Source organism: Rousettus aegyptiacus, unplaced genomic scaffold, assembly GCF_014176215.1.
Source record: "Rousettus aegyptiacus isolate mRouAeg1 unplaced genomic scaffold, mRouAeg1.p scaffold_m13_p_4, whole genome shotgun sequence".
Lineage (NCBI taxonomy): Eukaryota > Metazoa > Chordata > Mammalia > Chiroptera > Pteropodidae > Rousettus > Rousettus aegyptiacus.
The window spans coordinates 7,541,645-7,560,822 of record NW_023416307.1 but is presented as its reverse complement, the minus strand read 5'-3'; the positions used below and the strand labels follow the sequence as shown (position 1 = coordinate 7,560,822).

General features: G+C 40.8%; 1 protein-coding gene and 1 pseudogene across 5 annotated transcripts in view; one reads left to right on the top strand and one right to left on the bottom strand.

Annotated features, from left to right (window-relative positions):
* TIAM1 (TIAM Rac1 associated GEF 1) overlaps positions 1 to 19,178 on the bottom strand; it is a 321,420-nt gene that overhangs the window by 196,839 nt on the left and 105,403 nt on the right. The window lies entirely within an intron of this gene.
* Positions 1,730 to 1,848, top strand: LOC118602680 (annotated as a pseudogene).

Below are 19,178 nucleotides of genomic sequence, written 5' to 3'. Positions count from 1 at the left end.
ACAGGCCTCAGGTAACACAAAAGGAAAGCGTTCCATGTTTGTAACCCCGAGAGCTAGCTGTCTAAAAATAAATTGATGTCCACATGTGTGCGCGCCCATCTTTCACTCCCATCTACATACTACATAGCAACGTGGCCCCATTATCATGCCTAAATGCTGCCCCATGTGCCATGATCAAATGGTATTAAAAGTACAAAGGAACTCTGGGACACCTTCTGTATCTAATACCCCCGGCTGAATGGTAAGTAATAGAACTCCGATCCAGGAAGCACAAAATTTAGGCAAGTCCTTCCCCTGTTTCATAAAGTGGGGGAAAAAATTTTAACGTGGCTATAAAAGATGGCTTTCTGTAACTCTTCCGTACGCCAGCCCTCCCGAGGGCAGAAGGAAGCGGCTTGTCTCTCCTGTTTTTTTTCTCACCACCAAGTTAAGCTGCTACCCACGGTGGGGTTTCCTTTTAACCGTTTTGATTCTGCTCCTCTGACTACTCCACCTGCTCAAAGTTTTCCTTATAATGCTGCTCAGGGAGCAAGTCCTCAAGTGCTGAGCTGACCCGATGAACAAACAGCGAGTAGGACCAGGACACAAAGCTCCCTTAGCCCATGAATCGGTTCGTTCAATTCTAGTAACCATAGTGTTTTCTGACATGAACTGCTTCAAAGTCCTACCCTTCCTGTTCCACACATATACGGAATTCTCTTTTTGTTTGTTTGTTTGTTCATTTGTTTGTTTTCCCCAATCTCTGTGTAGGACGTTACATTCTGCTTTTCATATGTTATGAAACAGTTTCTGCCTGCCGTCCTGGGCTGCTGAGGTTATTCAGAGTTTGTACTGAACGTTCTACAGGTCTCCCGCTCAGATACGATATCTAATTTCATAAACTGTCAGTAGGGCTAATTTAGGAACAAGAAAAAAGTAATTAAAGGCTGCAGGGGAAAGAAGAATGACATAGATTAGCAAATACAAGAGGAGCTGAGCGGGCCAGGGAATCCAGAATTCTGATGGCCTCTGAACTGGCACAATCCCCAGACTGATATATCACTGCCAATGGTGTCTAGGAGGCATTCCATACCTTTATTTAAAAAAAAAAAAAAAGGCAACTTCCTTAAAAACACACACACACACATACACACACACAAAAAATGTTTTATGTGATCTTGAGTTGGTTTCTTTTACTTACTGAGTCTTAGGTAACAGAGAAACTATATTCTCACATAAAAAGGGAGTGCTCCACATAAGTTACCATGCCAGTTATTCTTAAGGTATTGAGCCGTTCGTAGTGTAAACTATAAACATTCTCCCAGTTATGTTCATTAATTAAGATTCTTTTAGAATGTGTTGACCAGCTTCCAGTCCAGCCTACATGTTATCTCATGCTTTCCCCAAGACATTTTCCTATTTCACCCTCAAGACTTTCAAACTGTTTTACGCTCATCTTTAGTTGGCTTGCCCTGGTTCCTGAAGTTCATCCTTCTCCTGCAACACATGCTTGCAGCCATACAGTCTGACCAAGAAATTAACATTAATAATGAATAATTTCTGTCCCCAAAACACTATGCCCTTAGCCAAAGAATCACCCAAGGCCGGACTTTAGGCAAGTTATATACAACTCCGAACTCGGCTCCAAATAGATAATTATAAAGGAGATGAGAAAATGTCAACACCGGCATATGTATGACTCGCTTCAGTAAGAATACTTAGACGAAACCTACATTTAAAAGTCAGTTACGTCTGTGGCCATGACGCCCTGAATGTGCTCCATCTCGTCTGATCTCGGAAGCTAAGCAGGGTCAGGCCTGGTTAGTACTTAGATGGGAGACCACCTCGGAAGACCAGGTGCTGTAGGCGTAAAAAGATCAAAAATAAAAAGTCGGTTACACGAGAACAGATGCATGCTGAACATCATTAGCCATTAGGGAAATGAAAATCAAACCATAATAAGATACGTCTTCACACCCACTCAAGTGACTATCATCAAAAGACAGACAACAGCAAGTATTGGCAAGGACATAGAGAAATCGGAACCCTCATACGCCACTGGTAGAATGTAAAATGGCATGGCCGTTTTGGAAAACACTCCGGCAGTTCCTGAAAACAGTGAACCTTAGAGTTACCATATGATCTAGTAATTTCATTCCTAGGTAAATGATAACACACGTCCACACAAAAGTTTGTACATGAATGTGTCACGGCAGCATTGTTTGTAATAGCCAAAATGTGTAGAAATAACCCAAATGTCCATTAACCGATGAATGGATAAATAAAATATAATATACCCGTATGACATAGTATTACTGTGTGATAAAAAGAAATGAAGTGCTGATACAGACTACATCATAGATGAAACTTGAAAATACATGTTACGTGAAAGAAGCCAGTCACAAAAGACCATATATTGTACGGTTCCATTCATATGAAATGTCCAGAACAGGCAAATATGGAGACAAAATGGGTTAATGGTTGCCTGGGGAAGGGGACATGATGAGGAGAGTTGGAGGAAAATGAGGAGTGACTGGTAATGGGTACGGAGTTTCTTTTGTTCTAAAAATGATTGTAGGAATGCTGATAAAACTCTGAATGTACTCAACGCTATTGAAGCATCCACTTTAAACGGATGAATTGTATGGTATGTGAGTAATAGCTCGCTAGAGTTCTTTAAGGAAAAGTTCCATTAGAAGATAATCAATCTCACTACTAGTCATGATAAAAAGAAAAGGAATGCACTTGGTATCCTAGTTTTTCTAGTTCATTCAAATGTCGGTCAAATTCCTAAACTGAACACATACACAACTTTCATAAAGCAGTTGTACGTTTAACTCAATACAACTTGCATTACACCAGACTAGTTAAAACTGGGGCTTTGGAATCAGAACTAGGTTTGAATCCCAACCCCTCCACTCATAAGGTGAATGACCTTGGATGCCCCAGTGAACTTCTCTAATCCTCAGTTTCCCTATATATAAAATGAGAACAATAACAGTGCCTCTCCCACTGGGTCCTTGTGAAAATAACACATAGAAACTGATAAGCAAGTACCTGGCACAGAGCAGCACTCCAATACTAACTTTATAAATAAACAGATACAATCATACATAAAACTAACACCAAAACCAACAAGTGCTTATGTGCAATATATAAAGCCTTTTGCAAGAACACAGAAAATGCAGGTCCCTTCTTCAATTATAATGCCAACCAGTGGAATAAAACACTGTGAGATTTGTGTAGAAAGAGATGCTTAAACTGAGTCAGGTGGAAATTCCTGAATTAAGAAATTGAAAGGGGAGAAAGAACGGAACAAAATGATAAGCACCTCTTGTATGCAATGCTTTAGCTAGCTCTTACGCAAACGTCAGAAACCCATGAGGCCTGAAGTCTCAGCCTTCATCGGTGCATCGTGCAGCTATGTGAAAACCACAAGGAAACACGGAAAACATGGCCTAAAATCACAGGGGACACAAAGCAGGACCACGTGGGCTCACACCCTATTCAGTACTAACCTAGGGGCAGGAAGAAATGAACAGCAGGAAGATTATTTTGACAAGGTCACACTCACAAGTCACACACACAGAATCTCCAATCGCAACACTTCTGACCACTAGCTATCAGACTGCGCTGTATCTCATGAAAGGCATTAAAGAATAAATTATTACGGACAGAGTTTGACAACCTCTTAGCAAGTCTTCGGTCTGTTTTTTCTCCAAAGATGGAATAACTCCAATAACACTGTTGGCTGAAGGGTAGACAGTAAAAGGAATGTAGCACACTGATGAGACAGGGTTGAACTATCTAGGATCTTTCTTTTTATACTACATAAAACTGTTTTATATAAAAAAAAAAAAGACAGAAAAGATTGTCAGTCAATTGGTGATATGTAAAATGAGATAATAAAGGTCAAGGTCTTTCCGGATGGTTTCACTGGTGAAGTCTACCAAACGTTTAAAGAACTTATGCCAACCCATCATAAACACTTCCAAAAAATTGAAAAGGAAGAAATACTTCCGAACTCATTTTATGAGGCCAGAATCACACTAATACCAAAGACAGGCAAGGACTCTACAGGCAAAGAATATTACAGGTCAACGTCTTTGATGAAATAGATGTAAAAATCCTCAACAAAATACTAGCAAAGCAAATTCAATAGCACATTAAAATGATCATAAAACATGATCAAATAAGATTTATCACTGGGATATAAGGATAGTTCAATATATGCAAATCAATAAATGTGATACACCACATAAATAGAATGAAAGGGGAAAAAAAACATAAAATCATCTCAATGGATGCAGAAAAAGCATTTGATAAAATCTGACATCCTTTCAGGATAAAAACTCTCAACAATTTAGGCATAGAAGGGTTTATGACAAGCCCACAGCTAACATCATTCTCAATGGTGAAAAACTGAAAGTTTTTTATTTAAGACCAGGAGCAAGACGAGGATGTCCACCCTCACCACTCCTATTCAACATGTTACTGTAAGTCCTAGCCAGAGCTGGTAGGAAAGAAAAGAAACAATAGTATCCGAATTGGAAAGGAAGAAGTTAAATTGTCTCTGTTTATAGATGACATGATCTTATATATAGAAAACCTTAAAGACGCCTAAAAAATTGTTATAACTACAAAGTAACTTAGGTAAAGTTACATGTTAAAAAATACACATACAAAACTCATTTGCATTTCTAGACACTAATGCCAACTATTCAAAAAAGGAATTAAGAAAACAGTTTCATTTACAATAGCGTAAAAAAGAATGAGAGAGTTAGGTATAAATTTAACCAAGCAGGTGAAAGAACTGTATGCTGAAAACTATAAAACATTGATGAGATTAAAGAAAAAAATTAAATGAAAAGATAACCTGTGTTTATGGATTAGCAGAATTAATAGTTAAAATGTTCCATATTACCCAGAGTGATCTCCAGATTGGATGCTATCTCTTTCAAAATTCCAATGGCATTTTCCACATAAATAGAAAAAAGGAACCTAAAATTTATGTGGAACCATGGATGACTCCAAAGAGCCAAAGCAATCTTGAGCAAGAAGAACAAAACTGGAGGCATCTTACTTCCTGCTTTCAAAATACATCACAAAGCTACAGTAATCAAAACATTATGGTATGGACATAAAAACAGACATATAGACCGATGGAACAGAATAAGAGCCCTGAAATAAACCCCACGCACAGCCAATTACTTTCTGACAAACAGGTCAACAATATAAAGTGGAGAAAGGATACTCTCTTTAACATAGCAGTCCCAATTATCCACAGGAGAGACATTCCAAGACTGCCCGTAAATTACTGAAACCATAAATAGTATCTTATATATATATTGTGTTTTTTTCCTATACATACGTACCCATGATAATAAGGTTTAATTTATAAATCAGACACAGTAAGAGGTTAACATTAAGTAACAATAATAGAAAACTGTAATGATACACTGTAAGAAGAGGTATATGAATATGGCATTATTAAGTAAATAATAAGTAAATTAAGGTAAGTAAAACGCGATACTGCGATAGTCAAACTGATAACCAAGAAGCCTACTACGAGACTAACGGGAGGGGCATACACAGTGTGGAGATGCTGGACAAACGGATGATTCACTTGCCAGATGGGGCGGAGGGAGATTTCATCACGCTACTCAGAACGGCACGCGGTTTAAAATTTATGAATTGTTTATCTCGGAAATGTTCCATTTAATATTTTCAGACTGTGGTTGACCGTAGGTAACTGAAAGGGCAGAAAGCAAAATCGTGGATAAGCGGGGGAAACTACTGTAAATGGTTTGGGGAAACCTGAAGATCCACAAACAGAAGAATAAAACTGAACTCCTATCTCATACCATATGTAAAAATCAACTCGAAACGGATTAAAGAGTTAAACATAAGACCTGAAACTGTAAAACTAATAGAAGAAAACAGGACAAAAGCTTCTTGACATTGGTCTAGGAAATAACTTCTTTTTTTTTTTAGTTGACACGGGTAACAAAGAAAAAATAAACATGTAGGAAAACATCAAGCTAAAAGCAATCTGCACGGCAAAGAAATGATCAACAGCATCAAGAGACAACCTATGGAATGGGAGAGAATATCCGAAAACCATACATCTGGTAGGAGGTTGATATCCAAAAGAAACTCAAACTCCTTTGCCAAAAAAAAAAAAAAAAGACAACCCGATTAAAAAATGGGCAAAGGACCTGAACAGGTGTTCTCCAAAGAAGACATATATACAGCGAACATGCAACGATGCTCAACATCAGTGATTATCAGGAAAATGAAAATCAAAACCACAGTGATACCACCTTACACCTGTTAGAATGACTTTATCAAAATGACGAGTGATAAGTGTCGGCGAGGATATGGAGAAAAGGGCACCCTCGTACACTGTGGGTGGGAACTGGCACAGCCATCATGGAAAAACGATGCAGGCGTTCCTCAACAGACTCGAACTAGCACTGCCACATGATCCAGCCATCCCACTTCTGGATGGATATCATTCTTTGCAGCATTACTCAAAATAGCCAAGATACGGAACAACTGAAGTGTCTATCAACAGATGAATGGAGAAAGAAAATGTGATACGTAGATTCCATTTATGTGTATGTGTATATATAGCAAGGATACACACACACACACACACACACGGAATAATATCCATCCTTGAAAAAACAAGAAGGAAATCCTGCCATTCGCAACAACATAGATGAACCTGGAGGACATTATGAGAGATATGAAATAAGCCAGACACAGAAAGACAAAAACTAAACGATCTCACATTATAAAATCTAAAAAAGTCGGAACTCATAAAAGCAGAGGGTCTAATGATGGCTGTCTTGAGCTAGGGCTTGAGAAAATGGGGCAGTGTTGGTCAAAGAGTACGAAGTTTCACTTGTGCGGTGTGAATAAGATCTAGGTATCCCGTATATAGCACGGCAACAAGAGTTTTAATACAGTGTCACACACCTGAAATTTGCCAAGAGAGCAAATTTTAAGTATTCTCACCACCACCACCCCCCAAAAGTCACTATGTGAGGCAATCATTTCACAATGTATACATATATCAAAACATCATGTTGTATACTTTAAATATATATCCTTAATTGTCAGTTATACTTTAAGAAGCTGGCAGGGGGCGGGTAGAGCACAGCAAATAAACTTAAAAAGTTAATAAAAGTATATGATTCAAAATAATATAAAACAGGTACCCATGCAACACTTTGGTTTAAGAATTATGCTTCTGTGTCTTCGATATGGAAAATTAATCATTTTCACCTTGATAAACTATTATCGTACGCTGTATGTTTAAACCATCTTTCTCAGTATCATAAACACCTTTAAAAATTGCCAAACATAACCACCATGTTTATAAACTTAGAACTCTGAACAGAATAAAATGTTTTAATCCTAGCCCACCCAACCAGGAACTCAAAAGTAGGTAGGATGAATCCTGCTCCAGGATCTCTTCACACACCCGAAGTTTACGCACTGCCTTACAAAGAAGCTCCGAATGTGTTTTCACAGATTCCCCCAAACTGCCCTTGACCTTGTCTGCACTGTACCCCTACCTAGTTCAAGTTTTTCTTTGGCAGTCCCAGGCATGCCTAGGGAAACAGCAGCTCTGACAGCCACATCAGATTATATCATGGCGTATGCATGAATCTACATAAACAGTATCTACATCACAAAGTTACACGCCGACAAGCTGCGTCCACGTAAACAAGGAAGGCTTGAGAAATTAAAAAGCAGAGCTCATGACGCCATGCGGGGCGCTCGCTCCTGTGAAGAACCAGCTTAATTTGCTGGCACTTTCCACTTTACAGAATGAAAGTCTGGAACGGAAAAGGAAACGTATCCAAGGTTATGCCGCAAACCATCAGAAAAATCTGGGCCAATGGACAGGTTTCCTGATCTGACAGCTGCTCCTGTATCTGTTGGGACCTGCTGTTTCAAAATTATATGCAGCTGAACACCTAAGGAGCGATACGAATTGCTAAACTCGAAAATCTAAGTAGAGCATGTGAAGACGTTTGCTGGCGGATGACTGTATTTTTGTAACTCACTCCAGGCCATGTAACCTACTGTGCCCACAGAGGTGCCCCCCACCGCGCCCCACCCCCCATGCCCAGCGCAGCACTGGGCACACAGTAAGTCTGAGTTGAACGAGTGAAATCAAACACTTTGGATACACGAGGAACTACAAAACACCCAAAGGAGCTTTGGAAATGAAAGTAATTAAACACATCATCAAAATAAAAACTGTGTCAAACATCGAAAAAAAAGTTACCTGAATCTTTTTTTTTTTTTTTTCCAACTTCCTTGAATTGTTCTAGATTTTGTTTTGGACTTCAGGACTGCACAGTTTGAGTGCCTTAAATTTAAAAATGACAGTCAACTAAGAGCCACCCAAAGGCCATCTCGATTGCTGACGTATGTGTGCAGTTAGTTGCCTATGGCTCCAATGCCTCAATCTCTTCTTCTGTAAAATGAGAATAATATAGTTGTATCTATAGCAGTTAAATAAATTGAATAAATTTATTCAATTTACATACACAAATTACACTTGTATAATAGATTATACAAGTGTAATCTATTATTATATATAATTAAACACCCATTTATGCATTTATTAGAAAAAAGGGGAGAGGAGGAAGGGCACAGGCATCGAGCTTTGGTTCCACTAAGCCAGGGTTCAGCAAGCGTTTTCAGTAAAGGGTCAGATGCTAAACATTTTAGGCTTTCTAGACCATATGGTCTCTACGGCGCCTCCTCAACTCTGCCACTGTAGTGAGAAAGCAGCCATAGGCAATGAACAGGCGTGGCTGCATTCCAATAAAACTTTATTCATAGACGCTGAAATTTGAATTTCATCGTTTTTCCATATCGCAAAGCATTATTCTTCTTAGGATTTTTCTCAACCCTTTAAATACATAAAACCCACTTTCAGCTTAAGAGACAAACAAAAGAGGCGGTAGGTAGACTGGATTTGTCGTTGGGGTCCAGGTTTCCTCCCTGTGCGCTAAGCACCAGGCGTACACACAACTCCCGCCGTATTTAACATTCATCTGAACTGGCCAGTCGGCTGGACTATCAAACTCTCCCGCCCTGGGAATTCGACATTAAATCTGTTATTTTCGACCTTCAGAGGGAAAGATTTTTAACGAATATTTGATGATGTGTCTAACTTCCTTAGTGAGAGAAAGCTTCAATTTATCGACTTGAGCACTGGTATTCTTCCTTATAAATCAATTCCTAAAATATACATTTAAACTATCAACATCAAGCTCTTCGATCTGCATTCCACCACCATGTGCTATGTCCAACATGACAAATTTATTTCACTGCATTCAGTAACTAGGAATATTTCTGGCGGGCGGAGTGGGGGGGGGAGGGAGAACCCTGGAACATATCCCTTTTCCCTACGAGTTTCCTCCTCTTAAACAGATATATATTTTTTAAACCTTACTAGAAAATTCTTTTAGAGAGCAGACAGAAATTCTGAAGGAAGAGTGAACAAACGTGTGAGCGAGCACTCTGGATGTGGGGGTCAGCCATACGGACTCATGCTCATCACCCACCTCTCCGGATATGGTATTAATGAACATCCTGTTTTCAGCCTCAACTAGTTAATGACGTGAAAACAAAGCATCACTTTAACAGTCACAAATCACCAGAACAGAAACTCAGGGCTCCAACTTTGTCCATTTTCCATACCTCTCTAAAAGCATTTTGAGATACTCACTAATAAATAGTTTGTAAACCCTTTGTACAAATGTTACTAAAAATGACGAGTGATTGAACAGTATGTTGGAAAACTTCACCATCCCACCCTTTAAGATCGCCCCTTCCAATTTAAACTTGAGGTTGGTTTTCACTTTTCCCACATACTGAAATTAGCTCCTCGCATGAGAATCCCCTTCAAAGCAAGAATTAAGAACACAGAAACATCTACGCAACCCCAGATGTTGTGAGCAGTAAGAATGCCATCAGGGAAGGTGACAGGAAGTGAATCATTACATCAGCTCAGAAGGACACCGCAATCCTAGATATCAAAGACCAAGAGTCAGTTTTTTGCCAAAACTTTATTACGGTTCTTGAAAAGTGAAAAAATATATGTATATTTATAACCAAAAAAAAAAAAAACGTGCATAATTTTAGAGCATATTTTACTATTTGATCAAGCCTAGAGCTTTCTAAATGAAACTATGTCAGGATACGATGATATTCACCTCTTAAAAACAACTCTGAAACTGCATGCTATTGAATTCCAATGCATTTATAAGTGGACGCATCTCACTCTACTTTCTGTATGTTAAAAGTGATGGCTAACTTTAAGATCAAAACCAAAGGTCAAAGGTTCCTAGTAGCAAAGGACTCAAGATCCATTTTTCCAGAATCACCCCTAATCTCAGGGAGGAAAGGCCCCTGACCTGGGCACTCACATCAGGGGGACTTTTCTGACCCTCCACAAGCCTCATCCTTCCTGGAGGATAAGCAGCCGTACCGACCCAGGGGCCAGACCACACAGGGTCCAATGCCACATCCAAGCCCTTCCATAAGAGTTTCTGAGTTCTGTCCCACCCAGGGCAGGGGACATGTACATCCTTCTGCCCAAGGATGGCCCTTTGTGGGATTCATAGAGCAGTCTGTTTGTGTAGACTGTATTCATTGTCCATGATCTAAGATACAGCCGGGGTGCGAGCCTATGTAAGGCCCATGGGCTGGTGCCTGGCTGCCTCTCACTTCTATAATTCCCTGTGATATTTCGAGGAAGCTAATCATTCTGAATCTGAATCCTGTTTTCCAGGTCATTATGAAAGTTTATTTGTCAAGGCAGGAGAGTGAAACATGTTTTCTTGATTAGCTTGATTTACAACTTTTTTTATGTTTAGACATAGGTCATATGAGCCTTCATTCATACCTTTTCCCCAGACCTGCTTTCTTCCACCGAAAAGAGGCAGTGGATATTTGAAACTTAAAAAAAAAAAAAAAAAAAAAAAAAAGCTAAACATACAATCCCATTCACAGAAATCATGAAAAGATATTTTCAAATTGAGTCAGGTTTTGTTTGTCTTGTTAGAAATGAACAATGAAAAGCAACAGGATACCTGGGTCAAGGGATGTTCACTTCTAGGGTTGCTCTCTGGTTTTACTACTTCACGAGCCCCTAGCTCCCCGGCAGCCTCTTCCACCTCTCCACACGGAAGACGCCCAGCAGGGATGATGGCACCTAGAACCCCAAGCAGCCACGTCGGGCATCACTCGATGTGTGTGTATCGGAACCACTGGATCCCCGCCCACCAGCAAGCGTGAAGGCCATCACTGAAGTATACTGGGATATTTTACGAGATAAACTTCAGTACCTCCTTGGAGGTCTGTAGCTCAAGAGACTTCTAAGTTACCTATTTTGTGAAGCTGACCTCGTTTGCCCAAATGTTGATTATTATAAAAAGTCCCTTAAGAAGCAGTTTTAATGGAAACAACCAGCATTTGGAATGCCCTAAATCTTTGTCTTAACCACTAACTGTTAAAATATACAATAACCATATGTCTTGCCTTTTCCAGGACAGCTCCAATTTCACGTTTTATTACAGTAAATTAATAAATTGACTTGTACTGAAGTTTTAAGGTTTTTCTTTTTTTATATTTTCCAAATGTTATACAATGGTCATGTTTTTCAATAATCAGAAAAATTCCATTAAATATGTAATATATATAAGTATATACATGTGGGTATATATGTATGTATCGTATCCACACAAAAATCTGCACTTGAATATTTACAGTAGCTTTATTAATAACTGCCAAAACTTGGAAGCAACCAAGACATCCTTCAGGAGGTGAGTGGATAAATAAACTAGGGTACATCGTACAATAGAATGCTGTTTAGCACTGAAACGAAATGAGCTACCAAACCACAAGAAGACATGGAAGAACCTTAAATGCATATGACTAAGTGAAAGAAACCAACCAGAAAAGACTACGTACTGTATGATTCCAACTATATGGCATTCTGGAAGAAAAGCAAAACTACAGAGACATTAAACAGATCAGTGGTGGCCGCAGTTAGGGAGGAGGGAGAGCTAATTAGCTGGGGCACGGAGGATTTTTAGGGGCATGAAGTATGCTGTTATATGACACTCTAATGCTGGATGCATGTTGTTATACATTTGTCAAAACTCAAAGCCAAGAGTGAGCCCTGGTGCAAACTGTGGGCTCTGGGTAAATAACAATGTGTCAGTATAGGTTCGCTGTAGCAAACACACCTCTCCAGGGGATGCGGGGGGTGGATGTTGACGATGGGAGAGGACGGGTATTTGGGGGGTATGGGACCGAAAGGTATTACGGGATCTCTGTGCTTTCTGCTCAGTTTTACTGTGACCCTAAAACTATTTTTAAAAAATTAAGTCACAGCAGAGTGAGGCGGGGGTGGCGGGTGGAGGTAGATAGGAGAAAAAAAATTAAATCATTTCTTCGATTAAAACTAAATGCATATTTTTTAAGAGCAAAAAAAAAAATTAAGTCTATTTGTTTACTTACACACACACACACACACGCACACACGCTTGCCAGGACACACAAGCAGATACCAGGATGGCGTGCGTCTGGGATACGCGGCTGCCAGCACTGGGCGACCATTCCCGCCGCTTCCTCGCCTGTAAGTCTGCGTGCATTCTTCTGCGGCACGGAGAAATTCTAGTTCCTACCCACAAGCTCCAGGCATTACCTCGCAACTAAACACACTGAGCTGTCTGGAGATGGCCCCGCTCCTCGAGGGGCTACTACTTCTAGCGAAGGAACAAATGGCCCGACATACAGAAGCCACCCGCGGGGGACAAGGCGCGCACGCCTCTGCGGCACTGTGACAGTAAGAGGGAGAATGGTTTTCACACGAGCGGAGGAGAAAACTGGACGAGAGGAAGCTTCGGAGGCCGGGGTTACCTAAACACAGCAAGTCGCCCAACGCGGCGAAGAGGCAAAAAGGAGGACATTCTCGTGTCTCTACGGCAGGAGAACTCACTGTTCAACCCGACTGAGAACACAGATGTGGTCACATTTCTCTATATAAATGGACTTACAGAGGAGACATCAGAGTAGTAAAAGGTGCCAGACGTGACAATAAATATTGAGTAAAAAACATCTATCTTGGAGAAGGAATGCGTGTTCCCTTGGCTGAAAAGTTTTGTTACGTGATTTTGTGGGGTTAGCAAAAGGACGTGAGGTGCATGGAATTCATTAACAGCTATCTGTGAAAGGACATCCTAATCAGGAAAACAACATGCTACATTCCTGAATCAGCACCCAGAGGAGAGAGCCTGAGGGGGGAGGGGACCCTTAGGAACTGGAAGATAGTAAGGCATCCGGCAGCGTGAAAACAAACAGTGGATCAGTCTCCCGCTAGATTTAAAATTCAACAGGAATATAGCATCTTCCTCTTAACGGCTGTGAAATTGATTGGGATATAGGCTAATAGAGGTCTCAAGCGTGCTAAATGAAATTAAAGCAAGTCCTATAATTACAGCTAGCAGTTAATTATTATATGATGGGAATTGTAATCAAAGTAGCAGATACACTATTTGCCATCTTCTCTGCAAAACAGGTCTAACAAACTCTCCTAAGAGTAGTAGATCAGCCAGTTTAATGGTTCAATTTATGTCTCTTCTCACACGCACAAAAAATCCAAATGCGAAGCTCCTGCAGGTGATTTGGCCTGCGGCCTCATTCCCTCGTTCTCCTGCCTTTTCCCACTCAAAGCCTCTTACAGTTCCTCAACACGGTCCTGATTCCCTCTGCGTGGACTGCTCTTTCCCCAGATGTCCACAAGGCTCACTCGCTCCCTCTCTCCGTGCAGATGGCAAGATGCTGCTGCCTCACAGAAGTATTCCCAGGATGTGCTATCTCATCCAGATCCACTGCCCTCCCGTCCACGCCCAGCCTCTCACCCCGCTTGGGTCTCCGTCCCATTATCGCTACCTGACACTTGGTGTCTACCATCTGCCCACCCTGGGAGCGTCAGCCCCATGGGAGCTGATTCCCACTGTATCTTTTAGGTCCTAAAATACTCTTTTGCTCTTGAGTTTGGTCCTCAGTAAATATAGTTAAATTAAAGGCGGGGAAATAACTTTTTCCAGGCTATCAGCTTTTTATGGTAGGAAGAAACCAAAGCAAAAGGGTCCTTTGATCGTGGCCTATAAGAGAACAACACTTTCACAAGACAGATGCTAAGACCAGACATACAAAGATCTGTGTTCAATTCAGCCACAGATCTGTGATGCAACATCTAAAAGGTGATGAAAGGCAACTAAGCTTTGAGGCACAGTGTTTGGCTCTTAAAAGATATTAGCTCTTGACAAAGAACTGTCATGCCCATTTATAAACGCCATTTTATAAATGGGGGAGGAGGGGAAACAGGCAGAAAAGTTGGCTTTGCCCAAGCTACACACACAATACCAAATTCTTACACAGGTCTCTCCGCTTCGAAAAGCACCATTAAGGGTCCATGCTTCAAGTGACTTGCTTCCTTCTTTTCCTCCTTTTTTTTTTTCCCCTGTCTTTTGGTAAGAATTCAAAACAATAGAGATCAATAAACAAACAACTTTACACCTGCCTCCCAAAATAAACATGTTACATTGTCTGATTTGCTTCAGATCACCTTTTTTTTTTAACCAGAAACTTTAAAATTACCAAGACAGCTCATTCCCATCTTGTCTAAAATGAAGGAGAAATCGTATTACCCGTTCTCTTACTCAAAGTTTAGACAAAGAAACCGGCAAGACATCTCGCCACTTGTCAAACCATAGTTATGCATAAATTAAAAGCAGTCCTTAGCATCAGTAGTGAATCGGTATTCCTAACATGAAAACATCTTAACAGTCTGAACACCTCAACTTCTTCCTGTGGCCTTCAATGTGGTGCCTTTAAATTAAATTAAGTATTGATATCGCATTGGCCGAAGCAGCTCTGGATTTAACAGAATGCCCTACATTCCCTACCAGAAATGAGGTGACAAAAGACTTGATGCAACCTTGTTCAAATGACAATTAATGACTGTCCTCTCTGGCGTGGTGCCACCATTTTACATCTAAATCTGTTGGGGGCGGTGGGGGGCGGAGGGGCGGGGAATGGTCTTAACCGTCAAAGGCAGCTCTGTGTTAAAACAAACCTCTCTATGCAGAAAGAAGCTCTTTCATTCCACTCCAGAAGCCAGAATGTGAAGATGCTGGGCCGCGTTCTGGCAGGGAAAGTGAAAAGAGCTGAAGGAAAGGATGGGAGAGGAAAGTCGGAGGGGCAGGGGCCCCGGGTTTCCACGCTGACCGTTTAGCAAGAACAAAGAGACTACAGACTTCTTCGCCACTAATGCTAACGCACGCACCAGAAAGTACCTGGGAAGTAGCTGAGCAAGCTTCAGCTTGCCTCCGTGGGACGACGCACGGGTTCGGAGCACCTCCCGCTGCAATGGCAGAACAGGCCCCAATGTGACGCCTTCCCTTTGACCTCCCTGGCCGCACCAGCAGAATGGGACCCGAGGTCACAGGAAGTGCCTAATCTCTGCCAGCAAATGTCAATCGTCAGGGCGAAGAAAATGTCTTTGTTCTTTAGAACTGGGGCTTGAGTTGGGTTGAAATGACCACATAAATTCACTAACTTGAACTCACAAAGGAAGCACCTGTTTTCAGAATGGCGTGGAAAACTTTAAACAATATTACTTTTTACGCCATCCTTCTGACTGAATAACTAAGGAGGAGATAGGCCTGAGGGAGACCTAGCCTGTTTCCCACACAAAGGTGAAGAAGGTTTACGGTACCAATGAAAATGTCCAGATTTGGAGGGTAAACCACCACATCATTTTAATCCAGTAAAAATGAAAACTAATACAATGGTTGGAAATAGCCCATGTCTTTTCTAGTCTCCCTCTCATTCCAGCACCTGAGCATGTGGCCGGCACATGGCTAAGTGGTGGCGGCTTGTCACCGCCGAATCCCTGCTGCAGACAGAACTTTACCATCCTCACAGCAACGCTCACCGCTCCTGGGCCTGAAGACTGCGTGGTGCCCCCTCAGGGAAGAACAAATATGATAACCAATTCCCATCACACGGGCGTCGACCATGTGGGGAAACCACTTAGTATAATACGGAAATACGGAGCTGGTCACTTGTCCTGTGTCATTGGTGAAGAAAGGGAAATGTAAACATCGGCCTCTCTCGTCACCCAGCTCAAACAATTAAAGGTTCTCTTTGCCAGAAACTAAAAAGAAAAAAAGCCAAAGTAAATTCCACAGCATGGAACTGGGTGCTTTACTCATTAATACTATGCATGATAAAAGTACTAACTTTTATATTATTATGGATCTTCCTTTAACATTTAGATATGACATTGATGTAGCTACCGATATACATATGATTTGCTTATAAAGCAATGGAACTATTTTTTTAGTCCGGCTTGGGTAAGTTCTCTCTTTGAAAGTCCAACCAGCAGATCTGTAAATTTCTTGTACTGTTTCGAACCATGATGGATTTAGGGTGCATAATCTATAAATGCTAAATAAAGAATAAATTAAAGTATAGGTCAACTCAATTAAGTCACTGTATATAACATAGCATTGCTCCAAATCCCAAAGCAATGAAAAAAAAATTGTTTGTTTGGATTCAAAGGGGTACAAGGGGCCGCTCAGGGAGAGAGTATTTCATTCTATCTAAAAAAAGAGCTTGCCTTCAAAGTTTCTATTTCTCATAGCAAAAGTTCCAAAATGTGAAAGTTTTAAAAATGGAGCATTTTATGTCTTGAGGTATATTTTATAGCCTAAGACATGAGTAAACCACAGTAATTACAAAGAGGTGTTATCTGAAATTGTCCAAACTTAAATTCAGTATGGCATTCGGGGTTATTAAAATCCATTAAGATTTTTAACTTTAATTTCATAAAAGCAAAATAAGTTACCCCCTGCACAAGTAGAAATTTCTTTCGCCATGTCATCAAAGCCAAGATATCAGCTTACAAAGGTCTCTCACACGTTTTTATTTATCCCCTTAACTCAGATAAATCTCATTTAACATCTGCCTTAAAAAAACAGGGCTTTTTCAAAGAATGTTGACATTTTCATTGATTTTGAAGTACTTGCACACATATGCACTCACATGCCCTAATTTTAAAAAGACTAGCCCAACTGTCTGCTACATAGTTCTAACCTCAAAAAAAAAAAAATCATTAAATTTTTATAGAATTGAAGAAAATATAAGGATACCACTTTTTTGATTTATAAATTAGAGGGGTGGCCGCACATACTAAAATATAAACTTCAAGAGGACAAGATCTTGGTGTATTTTGTTCACTCATATAACCCAAGTGCCTAAAAAGTGCCTCTCATTGAATCCTCTCAGCAATATTACGAGATGGACATTTTCTTTAGCCCATTTTACAGATTAGGAAACCAAGCTTCGAAGCTGAGTTACCAAGGTAACATGGCTAGTTAGAGGGCAAATGAGACCGTCAGAGCTTCCCCACCCCTCCCCTCCTCTTGCCACTTGTCACTGTACCCCATTACCCAGTGACTTCACACAACAGAAATCTTGCCTGCAAAAATGGACTCTCTCTCCACGGTATTGTTTTTGAGCCAAAGGTAATAAGAACTTAAAAACTCAACAAGTGCACATAAACAGATATTTTCCAATGTATTCATTTCAACTCAAAGGCACGAGTTAAAACATTAGATTAAATATTGATTAGTGATGTCATGTATCCAACGTCGTGTTTTTAATTAGTGTTAGTAACCAACTGTTCATTGCCAACAAACAACTACAGCGTGTCTACACCTTTCCCTTATTCTACTGCCTAGACCTGAAATTCCAACTAGGAAAAGTTGGAGGCTAAGACAACCAAAGAGGAACGGGCCCTACTTTCCCAATTCAACCTAGAGCCCAGTGTAAACAATGGTGGATTGTTTCTTGATTGGGACATGCCAGTCATTGCCTCCCACCAAGTCTGCTATTCTGGATGAGTCAGGGACCAGCCAAAGTCCACATGATCCTTCATCCCAGAAACAGCCGGGTAGGCCAGGGTGTGACACATGACTCGATTTGGGCCATACTGACTTTCACTTAAAAATGTGGAATTGCGAGGTGGTAGACAGGTGTCTAAAGGAAAAATTGTAATACTGCACTGGAGCAACGTTACACCCCGCAAAGCAAAGGCATTTGGCCAGCAGTAAATCTGAGACTCTGAGGAGCCAGGAGTAAAAAGCAAGAAAGCTAGTCTGCTAGGAGAGGCAAGAGAATAGCAGGCAAGAGCAAAAGTTACAGACTACGTGGGTGTCCGAAAAGTGTGGGAATGGCGCCCACTCCTGACTCTCCGACTACCTTCTGTACATGGCCCGCGCACCCTGGCTACCCACGGCGCTTCCTGCATCACTCCAGTCAAGGCATTTTTATGAGTTTATTCGAGGACTTCTTTCCATTTCATTCTCACCAAATGATCCCTCCCTGCTACAACCCTATTAGAAAAGGTGAATGAAAACTTACTCTCCTGAGGTCTCAGAAATGACAAGTCCCCACAACACCACTGACAATCTGGAGAGGTCATTATCACAGACCATGGCCAACATCCATAAAAGCCCAAGCCCAGAAGGCGACCATGAGTTGGAAGAATTTTAAGTAATTATTCTAGCTGTTAAGTATGAAAGATGAATAACTTTTTCAAAATCGTATACTATAGAAGAACAAAAACTCCCTACTGCCTTTTGAAGAAGAAAATCTACCGGGCTCTCAGGCTGCTTTAAGGCTGTTCTGAGAAAAATACAGAATGAGACCAGCCTGACTCATGATAGCCTCAAATTACACAATTACACATGAATTCAGCCTTATCGGTTTCAAATATACATAACATATAAACAGATACAAAAGTACATCAAGACATGAAGGTAGAATAAGGAGCAGTCTGGAAATTGCTGGAGGCAGAAGAATAGAGATCTCATATGCTCTAAGCATCTTGCAGGAGAAGAAAAGTCAAAAAAAGAAAAAAATGAGTTAGACAGCCCCTGCCCTCAAAGAATTCCTAGTCTAGCTGAGACGACAGGCACCCCCACGAATAGCTCACATCCAGGGCAGATAGTGACAGAAGCTAATTGGAAGTCAGCAAAGTGTGATGGGATCGCAGAGGCAGAAACAATTAATCACACTGAGGCAGG